General features: G+C 44.7%; 16 non-coding genes across 16 annotated transcripts; all 16 read left to right on the top strand.

The window, feature by feature from the left end:
* Nucleotides 1-3,310: 3,310 nt before the first annotated feature.
* On the top strand, nt 3,311-3,393 carry TRNAL-CAG (transfer RNA leucine (anticodon CAG)). Its single transcript has one exon. It is a non-coding gene; the product is annotated as a tRNA-Leu (tRNA).
* Nucleotides 3,394-3,579: 186 nt separating this feature from the next.
* TRNAL-AAG (transfer RNA leucine (anticodon AAG)) lies at nt 3,580-3,662 on the top strand. Its single transcript has one exon. It is a non-coding gene; the product is annotated as a tRNA-Leu (tRNA).
* A 2,010-nt stretch (nt 3,663-5,672) lies between these two features.
* Nucleotides 5,673-5,755, top strand: TRNAL-AAG (transfer RNA leucine (anticodon AAG)). Its single transcript has one exon. It is a non-coding gene; the product is annotated as a tRNA-Leu (tRNA).
* Nucleotides 5,756-9,021: 3,266 nt separating this feature from the next.
* On the top strand, nt 9,022-9,104 carry TRNAL-UAG (transfer RNA leucine (anticodon UAG)). The gene has a single exon. It is a non-coding gene; the product is annotated as a tRNA-Leu (tRNA).
* Nucleotides 9,105-9,736: 632 nt separating this feature from the next.
* TRNAL-CAG (transfer RNA leucine (anticodon CAG)) lies at nt 9,737-9,819 on the top strand. The gene has a single exon. It is a non-coding gene; the product is annotated as a tRNA-Leu (tRNA).
* A 187-nt stretch (nt 9,820-10,006) lies between these two features.
* TRNAL-AAG (transfer RNA leucine (anticodon AAG)) lies at nt 10,007-10,089 on the top strand. Its single transcript has one exon. It is a non-coding gene; the product is annotated as a tRNA-Leu (tRNA).
* Nucleotides 10,090-11,820: 1,731 nt separating this feature from the next.
* TRNAL-CAG (transfer RNA leucine (anticodon CAG)) lies at nt 11,821-11,903 on the top strand. Its single transcript has one exon. It is a non-coding gene; the product is annotated as a tRNA-Leu (tRNA).
* A 186-nt stretch (nt 11,904-12,089) lies between these two features.
* TRNAL-AAG (transfer RNA leucine (anticodon AAG)) lies at nt 12,090-12,172 on the top strand. The gene has a single exon. It is a non-coding gene; the product is annotated as a tRNA-Leu (tRNA).
* Nucleotides 12,173-13,196: 1,024 nt separating this feature from the next.
* Nucleotides 13,197-13,279, top strand: TRNAL-UAG (transfer RNA leucine (anticodon UAG)). The gene has a single exon. It is a non-coding gene; the product is annotated as a tRNA-Leu (tRNA).
* A 2,007-nt stretch (nt 13,280-15,286) lies between these two features.
* On the top strand, nt 15,287-15,369 carry TRNAL-UAG (transfer RNA leucine (anticodon UAG)). Its single transcript has one exon. It is a non-coding gene; the product is annotated as a tRNA-Leu (tRNA).
* A 632-nt stretch (nt 15,370-16,001) lies between these two features.
* TRNAL-CAG (transfer RNA leucine (anticodon CAG)) lies at nt 16,002-16,084 on the top strand. Its single transcript has one exon. It is a non-coding gene; the product is annotated as a tRNA-Leu (tRNA).
* A 187-nt stretch (nt 16,085-16,271) lies between these two features.
* Nucleotides 16,272-16,354, top strand: TRNAL-AAG (transfer RNA leucine (anticodon AAG)). Its single transcript has one exon. It is a non-coding gene; the product is annotated as a tRNA-Leu (tRNA).
* A 1,731-nt stretch (nt 16,355-18,085) lies between these two features.
* Nucleotides 18,086-18,168, top strand: TRNAL-CAG (transfer RNA leucine (anticodon CAG)). The gene has a single exon. It is a non-coding gene; the product is annotated as a tRNA-Leu (tRNA).
* Nucleotides 18,169-18,354: 186 nt separating this feature from the next.
* Nucleotides 18,355-18,437, top strand: TRNAL-AAG (transfer RNA leucine (anticodon AAG)). The gene has a single exon. It is a non-coding gene; the product is annotated as a tRNA-Leu (tRNA).
* A 1,024-nt stretch (nt 18,438-19,461) lies between these two features.
* Nucleotides 19,462-19,544, top strand: TRNAL-UAG (transfer RNA leucine (anticodon UAG)). The gene has a single exon. It is a non-coding gene; the product is annotated as a tRNA-Leu (tRNA).
* A 2,007-nt stretch (nt 19,545-21,551) lies between these two features.
* TRNAL-UAG (transfer RNA leucine (anticodon UAG)) lies at nt 21,552-21,634 on the top strand. Its single transcript has one exon. It is a non-coding gene; the product is annotated as a tRNA-Leu (tRNA).
* Nucleotides 21,635-21,818: the final 184 nt, after the last annotated feature.

The following is a 21,818-nucleotide window of genomic DNA, read 5'->3' as shown; positions in this document are numbered from 1 at the left end:
CCAATTTTGCCCGCTATGTCAGTATTTCCAGTTAAAGGTGAATTATGTGTAAGAAAGAATGGTTCCATACATATGGGCCATAGTAGATGCACCACTGTAATAGAATTCAGTGATCAAGGCAAGTCTACATTTAGAGCTTCTCGCCATTCCTACTTCGTATGTGGTCAGACTGCATATATACGTTTGCCTCTAGATTGGGATGGTACCTGCTACATCGGATTCCTTTTGCCACCTGTTTTCCTAGCTCCTCCTGATTATCATAGAAATACTCATTTAGTACACAATAGAGAACGGAGAGATCTCCCAATAGTCGATTACACTGAGACAGCATGGGAAAAATACACAGATTTCAATAAAGGTCTTTTTCCCTATATAGGTACAGTTATCAATAGTAAGCTGATACGTAGATTAACCAGAACCCTTGAAGCAGTAGTGAACGAAACTATTTCCGCCTTAGGCAATTTAACAGAAGAGCAGTCTGCTATGCGGATTGTTGTGCTTCAAAATCGTCTTGTCCTTGACGTCATCCTGGCCGATAGGGGCGGAGCTTGTAGGGTCATCGGATCTAGCTGTTGCATTTTCATACCAGAAAATTCGCCATCTGTATATAAAGCCATAACTCGCCTTCATAAGATTGTAAGCCAGATACACCAGAATCCAGGCACCTGGACTTGGTCCGGTTGGTTTTGGAGTGTATTATCTACCTTTGGATGGAGGGTCCTATCCTTCCTAGGTATTGGTTTTCTCATACTATTCAGTTGCTGCTTATGCCTACAATGTGGACCAGCGATTTGTGGTCTGTGTGCCACATCGTGTATTCCACCACCAAGATTTCATTCATCCCAGAAGAAAAAAGAAGAACAAATGATGCTATACGAACAGATCAACGGATTGATGAAGATTGATATCTCTTAAGGGCAAGTAGGGGACAAGGAGGGAATGTGGAAATATGGATTTTTATGATCAGTTATGTCCCCTATCTTGGACCCCAACGGTTTCATGTATAAATCACAAGTACATGTATGTTCCCTCCAGTTCCAGTTATGAAGACGCAAACACTTGTGCGTCCACCGTCAACATGTCCTCTTTCAGATCCGCCATGAATGGGCCGGATATTCTATTTCTAAGTATGAAAGGCCACCGGCTTTATATGGTTCATTTATCCCATTTTTCAGTCCAGGCGAGTAGGCCCTGATTCTGCCATTAAGCCTTTTCCTGCCTTCTGTCTCTGAAAGCTCCAGCCTGAGCTTGCATCTGTATCCATGAACTTTGTCCTATTCCCTGCGCGGCTAACGGTGCCTGACTCCAGCCTGTTGCCTGCCAAAAACTGTATTTCACCTTCGAGATTATCTGCTCCGCTCCCTATCCAATGCATTCCTGTCTAGTAGTTTAAGTAAACATTCTTCCAGCTACCGAGCAAAGGGCCCGGCTTCTCTGTCTTTATGCAAGTAATTCATAGCCCTGTTACTATGGAAGATTTCTGCCCTCGCATCTAGTGTAGACACTTAGACGCTTGTACACGCACTCACAGTCAGTATAGAATAGATTTTGTTCGAAAGACCTTTCTTTTTGGATAACATAGTTCTTTAAACATAGGATGTTAGATATGATTTGGGATTAGGTTGACTTGACCCCCCAGACTTCTGTCTCCACATGTAGAGCTAAATGTCAAGTCCCCTTCACCCCCTAGTTGCACGTCAATCACACGTCATGCTGCTGCGCGCGCATCTCTGCCGAGTATTTCTGCTGACATTGCGAAATTCTTTCGTGGAACCACCCTATTGTGACATCATACCTGATGACGTTCTTTAAGTTACGCCCAGTTACACCCATTTTAGTTACGCATGTATGTTTTATCTTTGTTATCAACTGTTACGCCTCCTGCATCTGTTTCACTGTAATGCCTATTGTATAAAACTGATTACTTGTCAATAAAGTTGGTCCTTCACTTCCTGAACCTTCGTGGTGATGGAATATGGAGTCCATCAATTCGAATTGATTTTGGAATAAAGCCCGTTCCGAACCTCTAATACCACGGATTCTGCCTCTTATTTTACTGAGCTATTATTATAGATTTTCCGCATCAAATTAAGTACCGGTAATTAAATTATTTACCACACCTCAGCAAGTGAGGGTGAGTCCCAGGCCAGGGGCTAAAGAGCAAAAGAGTGCCTGTGCTCAGACTTTCCCTGCTAGGGATAGTTTATCTGGAACAAGGCCTACTCTCTTGTATCCAGCAAGGATCTAGAAATCCTGCATGAATCTGCAAGGCACATTGGCAGCATAAATTTGCATAAACTGCCCCACCTATTGCCTTCCTACTTCCTGTGCTGTAGTTGTTTGTGTAGAGAGAGAGGTCGCAGGCAAGGAAATGTTGTGAGTCGGATACAGGACCCTAAATAGCTGGTGAGAGGTATGTGGTGTTCTAAAAGCATGAAAACTGTATACCTGTGAAATAAAGTGCTTTCGTATGTGTTCTTCTGTGTTTATTGTCCTGTGCATAAAGTTGCACCTTGTGTTTGAAGGTTTAAATTATTTCAGGCTTGCATGGAGGTAGACGTTTCTGAGTAACTTTTATTCATTTCTTAAAAGCCTATACTGTCAGGATGGCCGAGAGGTCTAAGGTGCTGTGTTTAGGCCACAGTCTCCTTTGGAGGCGTGGGTTCGAATCCCACTTCTGTCATGCCTTTTGGAGATTTAATCTCCTTTATCAGGTATCTGATGGAAGTTGCATCTGTTGGCCTTCACTTGCACGTTATTCCGTTCTCCTCTTGTCAAGAGAGATGGGGTTTCTCATATATTTAGGTTCTATAACGTCTTGCTGACAAAGCGCAATCCTTACCAAATGAGCATAGGACCCATGTAAGAGGTCATCTGGAAGAGTCATGCTCTTGTATGCCCTGGCCAGACGGGCCCTGCAAATTTGGAAGAATGCCATTCATCTGGTAGACAACTGGACTCCAGCACACTTACAGCAATTTCCTCAGGGCTTTGATCAGGGGCTGCTTAAATTTGCATACTCCACCCTATGTTGTGACTTTGAGATCCCTTGTTGAAATTGCTTTAGCCAGCCAAGAGGTGGCTATTGTCTCAATTTCAAAGCAGATTTCAGCCGTTCAAGTGGCTGGTAAATAGCACTTTCTCTTTGTTCGCCTCAAAGTTCTAAAGAGTTTTCCATAGGTCCTGCTCTGTACAGATTGTTGAAAGATCTGTTGGAAGTGCATATAATAGGATAAATAAATTGAGGGCATTCCTTTTCAGTACCTCACCTGCATGGCTGTCTGGCCTCTGGAAGATGCTGGGAAAGCAAGTCAGGATGGCCGAGTGGTCTAAGGCGCTGCGTTCAGGTCGCAGTCTCCTCTGGAGGCGTGGGTTCAAATCCCACTTCTGACAGTCCTGTGTTTACTCTAATTTTTTTCTTGAGAAATATGATCATTTCCCTCGCAGTGGCTTATAGGATTGTCTTCTTGGAAGAGTGCAGTGAGTTTTTTTCTTGCTCTAGCCACTATTGGCCTAAGCTCTGTGCATTTTTTGGTTCCTAATATCTTTCTCACCCTTTAGATGAAAAAGCAGCATGGGGTCAGGATGGCCGAGTGGTCTAAGGCGCTGCGTTAAGGCCGCAGTCTCTCCTGGAGGCGTGGGTTCGAATCCCACTTCTGACAAAACTTGAATTCCATTTTCTCTCTCAGTTCCTTTAGAATCTCAGCTAAAAATTGGCAATGTAAATAATATCTGAATAAGTACCAAACTTCAGTTTCAACTGCAAATGCATTTGCCCTATTCTATCTTTAACGTTAATGTAATATTCTTCTAGCACTCGTGGTGTTTTATATTTCTTTTGTGGGGTACTTTAAAAATCTTTTTTATGAAAGAAATGGGTTACATTAAGTCTTGTGATGTTTTAGGTTTCCAATAAGGAGGATTTAAAATGTATGTCACGTCATTTTCAGATGCTTCATTCAAGAGATGTTTCCACTATAGAATGCAGAGCAAGGGCAAAAATACAAGTGATAGAGCGAGTGAGTGAGAAGGAGTGTTGTGGAAGGAGAGAATGAAACAAAGACAGAGTGAGTGAACGGCAGGGAGGCATAGAAGAGTAGTCTAGTAGTGAAGGAGACCTGCTTTTCCCTGCTCTTGACCTCCCACCCATCCCCAAACAACCACAAACATACCTTCTGTGCAAAGTTGGTATGCAGAATTTCACGCCTCAGCAAGTGAGGGTGAGTCCCAGGCCAGGGGCTAAAGAGCAAAAGAGTGCCTGTGCTCAGACTTTCCCTGCTAGGGATAGTTTATCTGGAACAAGGCCTACTCTCTTGTATCCAGCAAGGATCTAGAAATCCTGCATGAATCTGCAAGGCACATTGGCAGCATAAATTTGCATAAACTGCCCCACCTATTGCCTTCCTACTTCCTGTGCTGTAGTTGTTTGTCTAGAGAGAGAGGTCGCAGGCAAGGAAATGTTGTGAGTCGGATACAGGACCCTAAATAGCTGGTGAGAGGTATGTGGTGTTCTAAAAGCATGAAAACTGTATACCTGTGAAATAAAGTGCTTTCGTATGTGTTCTTCTGTGTTTATTGTCCTGTGCATAAAGTTGCACCTTGTGTTTGAAGGTTTAAATTATTTCAGGCTTGCATGGAGGTAGACGTTTCTGAGTAACTTTTATTCATTTCTTAAAAGCCTATACTGTCAGGATGGCCGAGAGGTCTAAGGCGCTGTGTTTAAGCCACAGTCTCCTTTGGAGGCGTGGGTTCGAATCCCACTTCTGACATTCCTTTTGGAGATTTAATCTCCTTTATCAGGTTAACATCTGATGGAAGTTGCATCTGTTGGTCTTCACTTGGCACGTTATTCCGTTCTCCTCTTGTCAAGAGAGATGGGGTTTCTCATATATTTAGGTTCTATAACGTCTTGCTGACAAAGCGCAATCCTTACCAAATGAGCATAGGACCCATGTAAGAGGTCATCTGGAAGAGCCATGCTCTTGTCTGCCCTGGCCAGACGGGCCCTGTAAATTTGGAAGAATGCCATTCATCTGGTAGACAACTGGACTCCAGCACACTTACAGCAATTTCCTCAGGGCTTTGATCAGGGGCTGCTTCAATTTGCATACTCCACCCTGTGTTGTGACTTTGAGATCCCTTGTTGAAATTGCTTTAGCCAGCCAAGAGGTGGCTATTGTCTCAATTTCAAAGCAGCTTTGAGCCGTTCAAGTGGCTGGTGAATAGCACTTTCTCTTTGTTCGCCTCAAAGTTCTAAAGAGTTCTCCATAGGTCCTGCTCTGTACAGATTGTTGAAAGATCTGTTGGAAGTGCATATAATAGGATAAATAAATTGAGGGCATTCCTTTTCAGTACCTCACCTGCATGGCTGTCTGGCCTCTGGAAGATGCTGGGAAAGCAAGTCAGGATGGCCGAGTGGTCTAAGGTGCTGCGTTCAGGTCGCAGTCTCCTCTGGAGGCGTGGTTTCAAATCCCACTTCTGACAGTCCTGTGTTTTTTCTCTAATTTTTTTCTTGAGAAATATGATCATTTCCCTCGCAGTGGCTTATAGGATTGTCTTCTTGGAAGAGTGCAGTGAGTTTTTTTCTTGCTCTAGCCACTATTGGCCTAAGCTCTGTGCATTTTTTGGTTCCTAATACCTTTCTCACCCTTTAGATGAAAAAGCAGCATGGGGTCAGGATGGCCGAGTGGTCTAAGGCGCTGCGTTAAGGCCGCAGTCTCTCCTGGAGGCGTGGGTTCGAATCCCACTTCTGACAAAACTTGAATTCCATTTTCTCTCTCAGTTCCTTTAGAATCTCAGCTAAAAATTGGCAATGTAGGGAGGAGCCAAGATGGCGACCGGGACGGCAGCGTAGATTCCCGGCTCCGTGAACCTCCGCATCCCGCACGGATATCCTGCATGAGATCCTTATTCTGCGCTACGAGATCGTGTTCGTAAACGAAAGTGGCAACCGATCGTGTGACCCTGAGGTTTCTGACTGCAGTACCGCCGGAGAAATCAGCGGTTGAACTTTGCGGCCCGTGCGGCCCCGAAGCCGGGACCTCGAGTGGACGCCTTGGCCGGGCGGCAGTTTAACAACAGCGGCCTGTGGTGACTGGGTGGAGGCGGTCCGCCGGAGTGGTGCTCCCCTCGGCCTGCATTTTGCTGTGGTCGCTCCCCCCTGCTGAGCGCTGCGGACCGAGGACATGCCCGGGTGTGCAATTCTCGGATTCTGTGGTGTTTGCCCCTGCCTTTGACGGTGAGCTGCCCGGACGCCGTCCCTGGTTCGCCCTGATCCTTGCGGGCTGCTCCCGGCTTTTCGCGGGAGCTGGTCCGTGGCGGAGACGACTATTGCCCGTGACCGTGCAACGGTTGAATCTGTTCCTGCCCCAGGATCCCTGTCTTCAGCGACGTGGACCTTGAGGCGTTGGTCCCGGGGTCCTGGCCCCAACACGAGTCGGGCCTTCCCAGCGGCCATTTTGTCACTATGCAGCCTACCATCCTGTCCGCTGGGACGCAGCGGGACTGGGGGTGTGTGACGGTCGGGAGTGTGGCAGAGCGATCGGAGAGAGCTGCTCTGGGGTACGGCGACCTCCTGGAGGCCCTTGGTGCCCTTCATTACTCCTTGGCTTATGGCGCCGGGGTCCTGGGGAGGAAGCTAGATGGTGTGGTATCAGCGTTGGGACAGTGGCGGCATGCTGGTCCACAAGTACACAGTGGCTTTCCACACTGCACACAGGAGGAAGATGTTGCGGCCCCCCCCGCGATTAGTGTACAGCCGGACACTCCGGACAGTATGCTACCGTGTGGTCGGCTAACTGTGGGCTTGATCTGCTCCGGAGGTATTGGACCTGAGCGGAAGATGGTGGCCTTGTCCCGTGCGCGGTCTCCGGCGGCCCAGGGACGATTCCAGCAACGTGTGTCTCATTTGACTGCTTCAGCCTGTCTGGACCTTGTGTGCAGTGCAGATCCTGGGGCAGCACTGGAAAAGACGCCCCCCCATGAAGCGGTCCGTGCTGATGCTCAGAGACTTCCACCCCACCTGTGTGCGTCGCTTCCCGACTGTTTTTGGACACTCCTGTACCTTGGGACATCGGACATGGTGCTGGGTCGAGGGGCCGGCATGGGCAGCATCGCAAAGAGCGGTCAAGGCTGAGGCTGATCCTTCGGGAGTGGTCACCTAGTAGACAGGCGGACTCATGGTTGCGTGCTCTCATGGTTATTCGCATAGTTGGTGCATAATGCTCCCCACTCCCCCCCTCCTTTTTTGATATGATCAACTTGGTGCTGCTAATTGTTTGCTGTGGGGAGACTTCACCGTGCGGGAGGGAGAAGCCGGGGGTATGTTTTGATGGCCCTCCTCCAGTTTATTACATTCCTTCCGCCCCCCCCGTCTGGGGGGGCTCTTTCTTACTCCTTTTTTCCCTGTCTCTTCTATATTTCGGGTCTAGTTCCGGGGCGACAGGCACACTGCTGGGGGGTGGGGCCATACTCATTCGCAGAGGTGCAGGCTGGGGGGATGGGGGAGGGGACTCTTTAGTCTTTATCTCTGTTTCCATGGCCTCCTTTTTCTTCTCTGTTTCCTTTTGCTTGTTTTTCTGGGATCACCTCTCTTATTGTGAATCGTTTGCTCTTAATGTGTGCCACAGTTTCCGGGGGGTTCGCTGGGCTTTAGGTACAGGGACCTGTAGGCGCAACTATCTTTGATATTTCTCCCCATCCGTACTTTCCCGTGTCTGCGCCATTGATTCAATGTATTGCTGCTTGCTGCTTACGTCTCTTATCCTTGCCCCTTCTCGCTGTTGGGAAACTGTTTGGCACCTGATCCTACTGTTTTGCTTTATTATAAAATGAAAAACCCTTTCTCTTCTGGTGTCCTACCTGAGCGGCTCATTGGCCGGACTATACTGTATTGTAGACTTTGCTCTCCGAGGTGCCGCCTGTGTTTACATGTGCTTTTATTGTTCTGATTGCTTAGCGGCCGGCCCCGGGGGGTTGTAGGCCCATACGTGTAAATGATTGAAACGTCAATAAAGGTTTTTCAAAAAAAAAAAACAAAAAAAAAAAAATTGGCAATGTAAATAATATCTGAATAAGTACCAAACTTCAGTTTCAACTGCAAATGCATTTGCCCTATTCTATCTTTAACGTTAATGTAATATTCTTCTAGCACTCGTGGTGTTTTATATTTCTTTTGTGGGGTACTTTAAAAATCTTTTTTATGAAAGAAATGGGTTACATTAAGTCTTGTGATGTTTTAGGTTTCCAATAAGGAGGTTTTAAATTTTATGTCACGTCATTTTCAGATGCTTCATTCAAGAGATGTTTCCACTATAGAATGCAGAGCAAGGGCAAAAATACAAGTGATAGAGCGAGTGAGTGAGAAGGAGTGTTGTGGAAGGAGAGAATGAAACAAAGACAGAGTGAGTGAACGGCAGGGAGGCATAGAAGAGTAGTCTAGTAGTGAAGGAGACCTGCTTTTCCCTGCTCTTGACCTCCCACCCATCCCCAAACAACCACAAACATACCTTCTGTGCAAAGTTGGTATGCAGAATTTCACGCCTCAGCAAGTGAGGGTGAGTCCCAGGCCAGGGGCTAAAGAGCAAAAGAGTGCCTGTGCTCAGACTTTCCCTGCTAGGGATAGTTTATCTGGAACAAGGCCTACTCTCTTGTATCCAGCAAGGATCTAGAAATCCTGCATGAATCTGCAAGGCACATTGGCAGCATAAATTTGCATAAACTGCCCCACCTATTGCCTTCCTACTTCCTGTGCTGTAGTTGTTTGTGTAGAGAGAGAGGTCGCAGGCAAGGAAATGTTGTGAGTCGGATACAGGACCCTAAATAGCTGGTGAGAGGTATGTGGTGTTCTAAAAGCATGAAAACTGTGTACCTGTGAAATAAAGTGCTTTCGTATGTGTTCTTCTGTGTTTATTGTCCTGTGCATAAAGTTGCACCTTGTGTTTGAAGGTTTAAATTATTTCAGGCTTGCATGGAGGTAGACGTTTCTGAGTAACTTTTATTCATTTCTTAAAAGCCTATACTGTCAGGATGGCCGAGAGGTCTAAGGTGCTGTGTTTAGGCCACAGTCTCCTTTGGAGGCGTGGGTTCGAATCCCACTTCTGACATGCCTTTTGGAGATTTAATCTCCTTTATCAGGTTAACATCTGATGGAAGTTGCATCTGTTGGTCTTCACTTGGCACGTTATTCCGTTCTCCTCTTGTCAAGAGAGATGGGGTTTCTCATATATTTAGGTTCTATAACGTCTTGCTGACAAAGCGCAATCCTTACCAAATGAGCATAGGACCCATGTAAGAGGTCATCTGGAAGAGTCATGCTCTTGTATGCCCTGGCCAGACGGGCCCTGCAAATTTGGAAGAATGCCATTCATCTGGTAGACAACTGGACTCCAGCACACTTACAGCAATTTCCTCAGGGCTTTGATCAGGGGCTGCTTAAATTTGCATACTCCACCCTATGTTGTGACTTTGAGATCCCTTGTTGAAATTATTTTAGCCAGCCAAGAGGTGGCTATTGTCTCAATTTCAAAGCAGCTTTGAGCCGTTCAAGTGGCTGGTGAATAGCACTTTCTATTTGTTCGCCTCAAAGTTCTAAAGAGTTCTCCATAGGTCCTGCTCTGTACAGATTGTTCAAAGATCTGTTGGAAGTGCATATGCTAGGATAAATAAATTGAGGGCATTCCTTTTCAGTACCTCACCTGCATGGCTGTCTGGCCTCTGGAAGATGCTGGGAAAGCAAGTCAGGATGGCCGAGTGGTCTAAGGCGCTGCGTTCAGGTCGCAGTCTCCTCTGGAGGCGTGGGTTCAAATCCCACTTCTGACAGTCCTGTGTTTACTCTAATTTTTTTCTTGAGAAATATGATCATTTCCCTCGCAGTGGCTTATAGGATTGTCTTCTTGGAAGAGTGCAGTGAGTTTTTTTCTTGCTCTAGCCACTATTGGCCTAAGCTCTGTGCATTTTTTGGTTCCTAATATCTTTCTCACCCTTTAGATGAAAAAGTAGCATAAGGGTCAGGATGGCTGAGTGGTCTAAGGCGCTGCGTTAAGGCCGCAGTCTCTCCTGGAGGCGTGGGTTCGAATCCCACTTCTGACAAAACTTGAATTCCATTTTCTCTCTCAGTTCCTTTAGAATCTCAGCTAAAAATTGGCAATGTAAATAATATCTGAATAAGTACCAAACTTCAGTTTCAACTGCAAATGCATTTGCCCTATTCTATCTTTAACGTTAATGTAATATTCTTCTAGCACTCGTGGTGTTTTATATTTCTTTTGTGGGGTACTTTAAAAATCTTTTTTATGAAAGAAATGGGTTACATTAAGTCTTGTGATGTTTTAGGTTTCCAATAAGGAGGTTTTAAATTTTATGTCACGTCATTTTCAGATGCTTCATTCAAGAGATGTTTCCACTATAGAATGCAGAGCAAGGGCAAAAATACAAGTGATAGAGCGAGTGAGTGAGAAGGAGTGTTGTGGAAGGAGAGAATGAAACAAAGACAGAGTGAGTGAATGGCAGGGAGGCATAGAAGAGGAGTCTAGTAGTGAAGGAGACCTGCTTTTCCCTGCTCTTGACCTCCCACCCATCCCCAAACAACCACAAACATACCTTCTGTGCAAAGTTGGTATGCAGAATTTCACGACTCAGCAAGTGAGGGTGAGTCCCAGGCCAGGGGCTAAAGAGCAAAAGAGTGCCTGTGCTCAGACTTTCCCTGCTAGGGATAGTTTATCTGGAACAAGGCCTACTCTCTTGTATCCAGCAAGGATCTAGAAATCCTGCATGAATCTGCAAGGCACATTGGCAGCATAAATTTGCATAAACTGCCCCACCTATTGCCTTCCTACTTCCTGTGCTGTAGTTGTTTGTGTAGAGAGAGAGGTCGCAGGCAAGGAAATGTTGTGAGTCGGATACAGGACCCTAAATAGCTGGTGAGAGGTATGTGGTGTTCTAAAAGCATGAAAACTGTATACCTGTGAAATAAAGTGCTTTCGTATGTGTTCTTCTGTGTTTATTGTCCTGTGCATACCTTGTGTTTGAATGTTTAAATTATTTCAGGCTTGCATTGAGGTAGACGTTTCTGAGTAACTTTTATTCATTTCTTAAAAGCCTATACTGTCAGGATGGCCGAGAGGTCTAAGGTGCTGTGTTTAGGCCACAGTCTCCTTTGGAGGCGTGGGTTCGAATTCCACTTCTGACATTCCTTTTGGAGATTTAATCTCCTTTATCAGGTTAACATCTGATGGAAGTTGCATCTGTTGGTCTTCACCTGGCACGTTATTCCGTTCTCCTCTTGTCAAGAGAGATGGGGTTTCTCATATATTTAGGTTCTATAACGTCTTGCTGACAAAGCGCAATCCTTACCAAATGAGCATAGGACACATGTAAGAGGTCATCTGGAAGAGTCATGCTCTTGTATGCCCTGGCCAGACGGGCCCTGCAAATTTGGAAGAATGCCATGCATCTGGTAGACAACTGGACTCCAGCACACTTACAGCAATTTCCTTAGGGCTTTGATCAGGGGCTGCTTAAATTTGCATACTCCACCCTATGTTGTGACTTTGAGATCCCTTGTTGAAATTGCTTTAGCCAGCCAAGAGGTGGCTATTGTCTCAATTTCAAAGCAGCTTTGAGCCGTTCAAGTGGCTGGTGAATAGCACTTTCTCTTTGTTCGCCTCAAAGTTCTAAAGAGTTCTCCATAGGTCCTGCTCTGTACAGATTGTTCAAAGATCTGTTGGAAGTGCATATAATAGGATAAATAAATTGAGGGCATTCCTTTTCAGTACCTCACCTGCATGGCTGTCTGGCCTCTGGAAGATGCTGGGAAAGCAAGTCAGGATGGCCGAGTGGTCTAAGGCGCTGCGTTCAGGTCGCAGTCTCCTCTGGAGGCGTGGGTTCAAATCCCACTTCTGACAGTCCTGTGTTTACTCTAATTATTTTCTTGAGAAATATGATCATTTCCCTCGCAGTGGCTTATAGGATTGTCTTCTTGGAAGAGTGCAGTGAGTTTTTTTCTTGCTGTAGCCACTATTGCCCTCAGCTCTGTGCATTTTTTCGTTCCTAATATCTTTCTCACCCTTTAGATGATAAAGCAGCATGGGGTCAGGATGGCCGAGTGGTCTAAGGCGCTGCGTTAAGGCTGCAGTCTCTCCTGGAGGCGTGGGTTCGAATCCCACTTCTGACAAAACTTGAATTCCATTTTCTCTCTCAGTTCCTTTAGAATCTCAGCTAAAAATTGGCAATGTAAATAATATCTGAATAAGTACCAAACTTCAGTTTCAACTGCAAATGCATTTGCCCTATTCTATCTTTAACGTTAATGTAATATTCTTCTAGCACTCGTGGTATTTTATATTTGTTTTTTGGGGTACTTTAAAAATCTTTTTTATGAAAGAAATGGGTTACATTAAGTCTTGTGATGTTTTAGGTTTCCAATAAGGAGGTTTTAAATTTTATGTCACGTCATTTTCAGATGCTTCATTCAAGAGATGTTTCCACTATAGAATGCAGAGCAAGGGCAAAAATACAAGTGATAGAGCGAGTGAGTGAGAAGGAGTGTTGTGGAAGGAGAGAATGAAACAAAGACAGAGTGAGTGAACGGCAGGGAGGCATAGAAGAGGAGTCTAGTAGTGAAGGAGACCTGCTTTTCCCTGCTCTTGACCTCCCACCCATCCCCAAACAACCACAAACATACCTTCTGTGCAAAGTTGGTATGCAGAATTTCATGCCTCAGCAAGTGAGGGTGAGTCCCAGGCCAGGGGCTAAAGAGCAAAAGAGTGCCTGTGCTCAGACTTTCCCTGCTAGGGATAGTTTATCTGGAACAAGGCCTACTCTCTTGTATCCAGCAAGGATCTAGAAATCCTGCATGAATCTGCAAGGCACATTGGCAGCATAAATTTGCATAAACTGCCCCACCTATTGCCTTCCTACTTCCTGTGCTGTAGTTGTTTGTGTAGAGAGAGAGGTCGCAGGCAAGGAAATGTTGTGAGTCGGATACAGGACCCTAAATAGCTGGTGAGAGGTATGTGGTGTTCTAAATGCATGAAAACTGTATACCTGTGAAATAAAGTGCTTTCGTATGTGTTCTTCTGTGTTTATTGTCCTGTGCATAAAGTTGCACCTTGTGTTTGAAGGTTTAAATTATTTCAGGCTTGCATTGAGGTAGACGTTTCTGAGTAACTTTTATTCATTTCTTAAAAGCATATACTGTCAGGATGGCCGAGAGGTCTAAGGCGCTGTGTTTAGGCCACAGTCTCCTTTGGAGGCGTGGGTTCGAATCCCACTTCTGACATGCCTTTTGGAGATTTAATCTCCTTTATCAGGTTAACATCTGATGGAAGTTGCATCTGTTGGTCTTCACTTGGCACGTTATTCCGTTCTCCTCTTGTCAAGAGAGATGGGGTTTCTCATATATTTAGGTTCTATAACGTCTTGCTGACAAAGCGCAATCCTTACCAAATGAGCATAGGACCCATGTAAGAGGTCATCTGGAAGAGTCATGCTCTTGTATGCCCTGGCCAGACGGGCCCAGCAAATTTGGAAGAATGCCATTCATCTGGTAGACAACTGGACTCCAGCACACTTACAGCAATTTCCTCAGGGCTTTGATCAGGGGCTGCTTAAATTTGCATACTCCACCCTATGTTGTGACTTTGAGATCCCTTGTTGAAATTGCTTTAGCCAGCCAAGAGGTGGCTATTGTCTCAATTTCAAAGCAGCTTTGAGCCGTTCAAGTGGCTGGTGAATAGCACTTTCTCTTTGTTCGCCTCAAAGTTCTAAAGAGTTCTCCATAGGTCCTGCTCTGTACAGATTGTTCAAAGATCTGTTGGAAGTGCATATAATAGGATAAATAAATTGAGGGCATTCCTTTTCAGTACCTCACCTGCATGGCTGTCTGGCCTCTGGAAGATGCTGGGAAAGCAAGTCAGGATGGCCGAGTGGTCTAAGGCGCTGCGTTCAGGTCGCAGTCTCCTCTGGAGGCATGGGTTCAAATCCCACTTCTGACAGTCCTGTGTTTACTCTAATTATTTTCTTGAGAAATATGATCATTTCCCTCGCAGTGGCTTATAGGATTGTCTTCTTGGAAGAGTGCAGTGAGTTTTTTCTTCCTCTAGCCACTATTGCCCTCAGCTCTGTGCATTTTTTGGTTCCTAATATCTTTCTCACCCTTTAGATGAAAAAGCAGCATGGGTTCAGGATGGCCGAGTGGTCTAAGGTGCTGCGTTAAGGCCGCAGTCTCTCCTGGAGGCGTGGGTTCGAATCCCACTTCTGACAAAACTTGAATTCCATTTTCTCTCTCAGTTCCTTTAGAATCTCAGCTAAAAATTGGCAATGTAAATAATATCTGAATAAATACCAAACTTCAGTTTCAACTGCAAATGCATTTGCCCTATTCTATCTTTAACGTTAATGTAATATTCTTCTAGCACTCGTGGTGTTTTATATTTGTTTTGTGGGGTACTTTAAAAATCTTTTTTATGAAAGAAATGGGTTACATTAAGTCTTGTGATGTTTTAGGTTTCCAATAAGGAGGTTTTAAATTTTATGTCACGTCATTTTCAGATGCTTCATTCAAGAGATGTTTCCACTATAGAATGCAGAGCAAGGGCAAAAATACAAGTGATAGAGCGAGTGAGTGAGAAGGAGTGTTGTGGAAGGAGAGAATGAAACAAAGACAGAGTGAGTGAACGGCAGGGAGGCATAGAAGAGTAGTCTAGTAGTGAAGGAGACCTGCTTTTCCCTGCTCTTGACCTCCCACCCATCCCCAAACAACCACAAACATACCTTCTGTGCAAAGTTGGTATGCAGAATTTCACGCCTCAGCAAGTGAGGGTGAGTCCCAGGCCAGGGGCTAAAGAGCAAAAGAGTGCCTGTGCTCAGACTTTCCCTGCTAGGGATAGTTTATCTGGAACAAGGCCTACTCTCTTGTATCCAGCAAGGATCTAGAAATCCTGCATGAATCTGCAAGGCACATTGGCAGCATAAATTTGCATAAACTGCCCCACCTATTGCCTTCCTACTTCCTGTGCTGTAGTTGTTTGTGTAGAGAGAGAGGTCGCAGGCAAGGAAATGTTGTGAGTCGGATACAGGACCCTAAATAGCTGGTGAGAGGTATGTGGTGTTCTAAAAGCATGAAAACTGTATACCTGTGAAATAAAGTGCTTTCGTATGTGTTCTTCTGTGTTTATTGTCCTGTGCATAAAGTTGCACCTTGTGTTTGAAGGTTTAAATTATTTCAGGCATGCATTGAGGTAGACGTTTCTGAGTAACTTTTATTCATTTCTTAAAAGCATATACTGTCAGGATGGCCGAGAGGTCTAAGGTGCTGTGTTTAGGCCACAGTCTCCTTTGGAGGCGTGGGTTCGAATCCCACTTCTGACATGCCTTTTGGAGATTTAATCTCCTTTATCAGGTTAACATCTGATGGAAGTTGCATCTGTTGGTCTTCACTTGGCACGTTATTCCGTTCTCCTCTTGTCAAGAGAGATGGGGTTTCTCATATATTTAGGTTCTATAACGTCTTGCTGACAAAGCGCAATCCTTACCAAATGAGCATAGGACCCATGTAAGAGGTCATCTGGAAGAGTCATGCTCTTGTATGCCCTGGCCAGACGGGCCCAGCAAATTTGGAAGAATGCCATTCATCTGGTAGACAACTGGACTCCAGCACACTTACAGCAATTTCCTCAGGGCTTTGATCAGGGGCTGCTTAAATTTACATACTCCACCCTATGTTGTGACTTTGAGATCCCTTGTTGAAATTGCTTTAGCCAGCCAAGAGGTGGCTATTGTCTCAATTTCAAAGCAGCTTTGAGCCGTTCAAGTGGCTGGTGAATAGCACTTTCTCTTTGTTCGCCTCAAAGTTCTAAAGAGTTCTCCATAGGTCCTGCTCTGTACAGATTGTTCAAAGATCTGTTGGAAGTGCATATAATACGATAAATAAATTGAGGGCATTCCTTTTCAGTACCTCACCTGCATGGCTGTCTGGCCTCTGGAAGATGCTGGGAAAGCAAGTCAGGATGGCCGAGTGGTCTAAGGTGCTGCGTTCAGGTCGCAGTCTCCTCTGGAGGCGTGGGTTCAAATCCCACTTCTGACAGTCCTGTGTTTACTCTAATTTTTTTCTTGAGAAATATGATCATTTCCCTCGCAGTGGCTTATAGGATTGTCTTCTTGGAAGAGTGCAGTGAGTTTTTTTCTTGCTCTAGCCACTATTGGCCTAAGCTCTGTGCATTTTTTGGTTCCTAATATCTTTCTCACCCTTTAGATGAAAAAGTAGCATAAGGGTCAGGATGGCTGAGTGGTCTAAGGCGCTGCGTTAAGGCCGCAGTCTCTCCTGGAGGCGTGGGTTCGAATCCCACTTCTGACTAAACTTGAATTCCATTTTCTCTCTCAGTTCCTTTAGAATCTCAGCTAAAAATTGGCAATGTAAATAATATCTGAATAAGTACCAAACTTCAGTTTCAACTGCAAATGCATTTGCCCTATTCTATCTTTAACGTTAATGTAATATTCTTCTAGCACTCGTGGTGTTTTATATTTCTTTTGTGGGGTACTTTAAAAATCTTTTTTATGAAAGAAATGGGTTACATTAAGTCTTGTGATGTTTTAGGTTTCCAATAAGGAGGTTTTAAATTTTATGTCACGTCATTTTCAGATGCTTCATTCAAGAGATGTTTCCACTATAGAATGCAGAGCAAGGGCAAAAATACAAGTGATAGAGCGAGTGAGTGAGAAGGAGTGTTGTGGAAGGAGAGAATGAAACAAAGACAGAGTGAGTGAATGGCAGGGAGGCATAGAAGAGGAGTCTAGTAGTGAAGGAGACCTGCTTTTCCCTGCTCTTGACCTCCCACCCATCCCCAAACAACCACAAACATACCTTCTGTGCAAAGTTGGTATGCAGAATTTCACGACTCAGCAAGTGAGGGTGAGTCCCAGGCCAGGGGCTAAAGAGCAAAAGAGTGCCTGTGCTCAGACTTTCCCTGCTAGGGATAGTTTATCTGGAACAAGGCCTACTCTCTTGTATCCAGCAAGGATCTAGAAATCCTGCATGAATCTGCAAGGCACATTGGCAGCATAAATTTGCATAAACTGCCCCACCTATTGCCTTCCTACTTCCTGTGCTGTAGTTGTTTGTGTAGAGAGAGAGGTCGCAGGCAAGGAAATGTTGTGAGTCGGATACAGGACCCTAAATAGCTGGTGAGAGGTATGTGGTGTTCTAAAAGCATGAAAACTGTATACCTGTGAAATAAAGTGCTTTCGTATGTGTTCTTCTGTGTTTATTGTCCTGTGCATACCTTGTGTTTGAATGTTTAAATTATTTCAGGCTTGCATTGAGGTAGACGTTTCTGAGTAACTTTTATTCATTTCTTAAAAGCCTATACTGTCAGGATGGCCGAGAGGTCTAAGGTGCTGTGTTTAGGCCACAGTCTCCTTTGGAGGCGTGGGTTCGAATTCCACTTCTGACATTCCTTTTGGAGATTTAATCTCCTTTATCAGGTTAACATCTGATGGAAGTTGCATCTGTTGGTCTTCACCTGGCACGTTATTCCGTTCTCCTCTTGTCAAGAGAGATGGGGTTTCTCATATATTTAGGTTCTATAACGTCTTGCTGACAAAGCGCAATCCTTACCAAATGAGCATAGGACACATGTAAGAGGTCATCTGGAAGAGTCATGCTCTTGTATGCCCTGGCCAGACGGGCCCTGCAAATTTGGAAGAATGCCATGCATCTGGTAGACAACTGGACTCCAGCACACTTACAGCAATTTCCTTAGGGCTTTGATCAGGGGCTGCTTAAATTTGCATACTCCACCCTATGTTGTGACTTTGAGATCCCTTGTTGAAATTGCTTTAGCCAGCCAAGAGGTGGCTATTGTCTCAATTTCAAAGCAGCTTTGAGCCGTTCAAGTGGCTGGTGAATAGCACTTTCTCTTTGTTCGCCTCAAAGTTCTAAAGAGTTCTCCATAGGTCCTGCTCTGTACAGATTGTTCAAAGATCTGTTGGAAGTGCATATAATAGGATAAATAAATTGAGGGCATTCCTTTTCAGTACCTCACCTGCATGGCTGTCTGGCCTCTGGAAGATGCTGGGAAAGCAAGTCAGGATGGCCGAGTGGTCTAAGGCGCTGCGTTCAGGTCGCAGTCTCCTCTGGAGGCGTGGGTTCAAATCCCACTTCTGACAGTCCTGTGTTTACTCTAATTATTTTCTTGAGAAATATGATCATTTCCCTCGCAGTGGCTTATAGGATTGTCTTCTTGGAAGAGTGCAGTGAGTTTTTTTCTTGCTGTAGCCACTATTGCCCTCAGCTCTGTGCATTTTTTGGTTCCTAATATCTTTCTCACCCTTTAGATGATAAAGCAGCATGGGGTCAGGATGGCCGAGTGGTCTAAGGCGCTGCGTTAAGGCTGCAGTCTCTCCTGGAGGCGTGGGTTCGAATCCCACTTCTGACAAAACTTGAATTCCATTTTCTCTCTCAGTTCCTTTAGAATCTCAGCTAAAAATTGGCAATGTAAATAATATCTGAATAAGTACCAAACTTCAGTTTCAACTGCAAATGCATTTGCCCTATTCTATCTTTAACGTTAATGTAATATTCTTCTAGCACTCGTGGTATTTTATATTTGTTTTTTGGGGTACTTTAAAAATCTTTTTTATGAAAGAAATGGGTTACATTAAGTCTTGTGATGTTTTAGGTTTCCAATAAGGAGGTTTTAAATTTTATGTCACGTCATTTTCAGATGCTTCATTCAAGAGATGTTTCCACTATAGAATGCAGAGCAAGGGCAAAAATACAAGTGATAGAGCGAGTGAGTGAGAAGGAGTGCTGTGGAAGGAGAGAATGAAACAAAGACAGAGTGAGTGAACGGCAGGGAGGCATAGAAGAGGAGTCTAGTAGTGAAGGAGACCTGCTTTTCCCTGCTCTTGACCTCCCACCCATCCCCAAACAACCACAAACATACCTTCTGTGCAAAGTTGGTATGCAGAATTTCATGCCTCAGCAAGTGAGGGTGAGTCCCAGGCCAGGGGCTAAAGAGCAAAAGAGTGCCTGTGCTCAGACTTTCCCTGCTAGGGATAGTTTATCTGGAACAAGGCCTACTCTCTTGTATCCAGCAAGGATCTAGAAATCCTGCATGAATCTGCAAGGCACATTGGCAGCATAAATTTGCATAAACTGCCCCACCTATTGCCTTCCTACTTCCTGTGCTGTAGTTGTTTGTGTAGAGAGAGAGGTCGCAGGCAAGGAAATGTTGTGAGTCGGATACAGGACCCTAAATAGCTGGTGAGAGGTATGTGGTGTTCTAAATGCATGAAAACTGTATACCTGTGAAATAAAGTGCTTTCGTATGTGTTCTTCTGTGTTTATTGTCCTGTGCATAAAGTTGCACCTTGTGTTTGAAGGTTTAAATTATTTCAGGCTTGCATTGAGGTAGACGTTTCTGAGTAACTTTTATTCATTTCTTAAAAGCATATACTGTCAGGATGGCCGAGAGGTCTAAGGCGCTGTGTTTAGGCCACAGTCTCCTTTGGAGGCGTGGGTTCGAATCCCACTTCTGACATGCCTTTTGGAGATTTAATCTCCTTTATCAGGTTAACATCTGATGGAAGTTGCATCTGTTGGTCTTCACTTGGCACGTTATTCCGTTCTCCTCTTGTCAAGAGAGATGGGGTTTCTCATATATTTAGGTTCTATAACGTCTTGCTGACAAAGCGCAATCCTTACCAAATGAGCATAGGACCCATGTAAGAGGTCATCTGGAAGAGTCATGCTCTTGTATGCCCTGGCCAGACGGGCCCAGCAAATTTGGAAGAATGCCATTCATCTGGTAGACAACTGGACTCCAGCACACTTACAGCAATTTCCTCAGGGCTTTGATCAGGGGCTGCTTAAATTTGCATACTCCACCCTATGTTGTGACTTTGAGATCCCTTGTTGAAATTGCTTTAGCCAGCCAAGAGGTGGCTATTGTCTCAATTTCAAAGCAGCTTTGAGCCGTTCAAGTGGCTGGTGAATAGCACTTTCTCTTTGTTCGCCTCAAAGTTCTAAAGAGTTCTCCATAGGTCCTGCTCTGTACAGATTGTTCAAAGATCTGTTGGAAGTGCATATAATAGGATAAATAAATTGAGGGCATTCCTTTTCAGTACCTCACCTGCATGGCTGTCTGGCCTCTGGAAGATGCTGGGAAAGCAAGTCAGGATGGCCGAGTGGTCTAAGGCGCTGCGTTCAGGTCGCAGTCTCCTCTGGAGGCATGGGTTCAAATCCCACTTCTGACAGTCCTGTGTTTACTCTAATTATTTTCTTGAGAAATATGATCATTTCCCTCGCAGTGGCTTATAGGATTGTCTTCTTGGAAGAGTGCAGTGAGTTTTTTCTTCCTCTAGCCACTATTGCCCTCAGCTCTGTGCATTTTTTGGTTCCTAATATCTTTCTCACCCTTTAGATGAAAAAGCAGCATGGGTTCAGGATGGCCGAGTGGTCTAAGGTGCTGCGTTAAGGCCGCAGTCTCTCCTGGAGGCGTGGGTTCGAATCCCACTTCTGACAAAACTTGAATTCCATTTTCTCTCTCAGTTCCTTTAGAATCTCAGCTAAAAATTGGCAATGTAAATAATATCTGAATAAATACCAAACTTCAGTTTCAACTGCAAATGCATTTGCCCTATTCTATCTTTAACGTTAATGTAATATTCTTCTAGCACTCGTGGTGTTTTATATTTGTTTTGTGGGGTACTTTAAAAATCTTTTTTATGAAAGAAATGGGTTACATTAAGTCTTGTGATGTTTTAGGTTTCCAATAAGGAGGTTTTAAATTTTATGTCACGTCATTTTCAGATGCTTCATTCAAGAGATGTTTCCACTATAGAATGCAGAGCAAGGGCAAAAATACAAGTGATAGAGCGAGTGAGTGAGAAGGAGTGTTGTGGAAGGAGAGAATGAAACAAAGACAGAGTGAGTGAACGGCAGGGAGGCATAGAAGAGTAGTCTAGTAGTGAAGGAGACCTGCTTTTCCCTGCTCTTGACCTCCCACCCATCCCCAAACAACCACAAACATACCTTCTGTGCAAAGTTGGTATGCAGAATTTCACGCCTCAGCAAGTGAGGGTGAGTCCCAGGCCAGGGGCTAAAGAGCAAAAGAGTGCCTGTGCTCAGACTTTCCCTGCTAGGGATAGTTTATCTGGAACAAGGCCTACTCTCTTGTATCCAGCAAGGATCTAGAAATCCTGCATGAATCTGCAAGGCACATTGGCAGCATAAATTTGCATAAACTGCCCCACCTATTGCCTTCCTACTTCCTGTGCTGTAGTTGTTTGTGTAGAGAGAGAGGTCGCAGGCAAGGAAATGTTGTGAGTCGGATACAGGACCCTAAATAGCTGGTGAGAGGTATGTGGTGTTCTAAAAGCATGAAAACTGTATACCTGTGAAATAAAGTGCTTTCGTATGTGTTCTTCTGTGTTTATTGTCCTGTGCATAAAGTTGCACCTTGTGTTTGAAGGTTTAAATTATTTCAGGCATGCATTGAGGTAGACGTTTCTGAGTAACTTTTATTCATTTCTTAAAAGCATATACTGTCAGGATGGCCGAGAGGTCTAAGGTGCTGTGTTTAGGCCACAGTCTCCTTTGGAGGCGTGGGTTCGAATCCCACTTCTGACATGCCTTTTGGAGATTTAATCTCCTTTATCAGGTTAACATCTGATGGAAGTTGCATCTGTTGGTCTTCACTTGGCACGTTATTCCGTTCTCCTCTTGTCAAGAGAGATGGGGTTTCTCATATATTTAGGTTCTATAACGTCTTGCTGACAAAGCGCAATCCTTACCAAATGAGCATAGGACCCAT

This window comes from Triturus cristatus, chromosome 6 (assembly GCF_964204655.1).
Source record: "Triturus cristatus chromosome 6, aTriCri1.1, whole genome shotgun sequence".
NCBI classification, from domain to species: Eukaryota; Metazoa; Chordata; class Amphibia; order Caudata; family Salamandridae; genus Triturus; species Triturus cristatus.
The sequence above is the reverse complement of the archived record's forward strand: the minus strand, read 5'-3'. Positions and strand labels throughout refer to the sequence as shown.